Below are 2,654 nucleotides of genomic sequence, written 5' to 3'. Positions count from 1 at the left end.
AGAACAAGGTGGAGAGATTAAGGGTAAGAGTATATTTTAAACAAAGATAATGTATCGTGGCAATCGTTATTAATTAGGAACAAAAACGTCTGGTGATCCTTTTGAGATAATAATGGAAGAGACTAGAGCGGGTTGGGCTGGAGTCACTCTGAACGACACAAGAATTCGCCTAAAAGAAATAGTTACCCAAAGAGATGCCCATTCTCCTTGCAGCATATAGGTACAGTTACCTCTACTTCTAACGAGTACAGCGGGTGGTGTATTTGGTGAAATGTGGCACTACTGTGTTTGCTTACATTGTGGTAATAGTAAGTGAATGGGCAGACACGGCAGAGCTTCCCCTCCGCTACAGTATCTAGCACCCACAGAAACAATGTTCTATCAAGTTATACGCTGCAAATACAAGTGTTTGCCACGTATGTATAGTGGAAGGTAAAGAGCAAAACAAATAGTAATGTCATTGGTTCCCATTGCTTTTGTGACAAGAGATGACTGCGAAGCGACGGGGAACGGAGGGGAGGGGGGGCAGGTAGTGGGAGAGCATGTATCGAAACTTCATGTTTCGTTTAGAATGATGAAGGATGTGATTATACAGATGTACTGAGGTCATCTGTAACCCAGTATGCAATAACGAGTATTAGGTGAATGATGGAGTCTTTAATGTTCGTCATGTAATGTGGTGAAGAACTGTAGCTGAGCATAAATGTTAGGTGTGATGTCCTGTGTCTCGAAACATAGTTCACTTGAGTCTAGTGAGTGTGCGAGTCAACTGCTGTAACATTTTGGGGGCTGAACCAGGGTGGCTATAAATGATTAATGATTATGCATGCGACACAAGAGTCATGCATAATCAGTCTGTTTTACTGTGAGGAAAAACAGTCAGTGTATTCGCAAACCATGGCATAAGTAGATGTTCTGTTGCATAGGACTATAGCTACTTTGAGTGCTGGACAGCTATTGGCTTGTTGTGTGAGAATGTTGTGCAGTCATCATACTGATGGATCACGCGGAGGTAATGAGATACTGGATTTGCATAATGAATGCATATCTTGTATTATAATAATTGAAATAACTATGTTATGGATGATCAGTACACAAATGATGTCGCCTTCTTGTAGGTGCTATTTCATTAGTCTGGATAGTTGTGACACAACATCCTCAAACATTAATCATCGTTTATTATATTCTCTTTAAAACATTCATACATTAGTTTTTACATAAGTATTACACATTCAGGTCCTCCTTAGCTCCAGACATATTATACTATTTAATCGTGTGTCTGCACCCACACACTGTTCATCCAGAGGTAGCAATATTACCTTTACCATGCATGTCTGTCCGTTGTCTGCCATTATAGCACAAGGTTTTAGTATGTGGCCACGGCTACACAAAATATATCGGTGGCGTGATGCTGCTAGGAGAGTGTAAAATTGAGTATATATAATTTACGTGTGTTTGTGCAGGGAGTCTGGTAATACACTTCTCTGACCTCTTCACACTCATGCCAAGATAGTAGCCGAAGTCGCGAATATGGTGACAATACTGATTGACCATTGAATACTCGTTCACCTCAGAACAGTATGAACAGGTCCTGTTTTCAATTAATTGAAACATTAGGTAATAGAATGAACAATGCATTTTTATATGTAAAGTAAGGAGTGTTTTATGCACCGTGTCATCATACAGGCTTATGCAGTATAACAGCCAAGGATAAGCTGGACCTACGGTAGAATAAAGGTTGTGTGCTGCTGGAGCGTCCAAGTAAACGTAAGCAACATTGGTGCATTCAGCAAGCAGAAAAGACAGTGACATCAATTTCTTCAGGTTCCCACAAGATAAAGAAAGACACTAGGAAGAATGGGTCCAGCTGTGTAAGAGACAAGACCTGGTTAACACAAAACAAGCCCGTGTCTGTAGTCTACATTTTGCTTTTCTATCCCTCATTCCCCTTCTTCTCTCTCTTCACTTTCTTCCTCACTTTCTCCATTTCCTCATCTCTCCGGAGTAGTCCACCCTTCCCTCAATTACTGCTTCTTTCTCTCACATCCTCTATTCCCTCCTTCTTTTCCTTCAGTACTCCCTCTTTCTTTTATTTCCTCCATTCCCTCTTTCCTTTCCTCCATCATTCCCTCACTGTTTAACTTCCACTACTCCCTCCCTCCTTCCACTATTCCTTCACTCCATTACTCCCTAACTCCATTCCTTCATCCTTCTAGGCATTCTTTCCCTCCCTCCATTATACCCTCTCTCCCTCCACTCAACCATCATTCTCTCCATTCCTCCACTCCCTGCTGCCTTTCACTGCTCCCTGTTTTCTTTCCATTCATCCACTCTCTCCATCCCTCCAAGTATTCCCTCCCTCACTCCTTCCATCCAACTATCTATCCTTCTAGCGAATCCCTCCACTCTCCCTTAACCGCATCCCGTTTTTTCCTTCCTCGTTCTCCATTTTTTCTTTCTCTTCTACCAACTTTCCCTCAAGGTTTTCCTCCATCTCTTCTTCTTGCCTCCCTTCCTCCACTAGCTGTCCTTCTCTGCCACTTCTCCTCCTACTTTCCTCTCCCTCCAATTTCACTCACCCGTTCCCTCAATCTTTCTATCCCTCAGTCAGTTACCTACTTTCCTTCCTTAGCCCCTCCATCCCTTCCTCTCCA

This window comes from Coenobita brevimanus, chromosome 77, assembly GCF_032717465.1.
Source record: "Coenobita brevimanus isolate Jiangsu-jjx chromosome 77, ASM3271746v2, whole genome shotgun sequence".
Taxonomy (NCBI): Eukaryota; Metazoa; Arthropoda; class Malacostraca; order Decapoda; family Coenobitidae; genus Coenobita; species Coenobita brevimanus.
Note: the sequence above shows the minus strand (reverse complement) of the source record.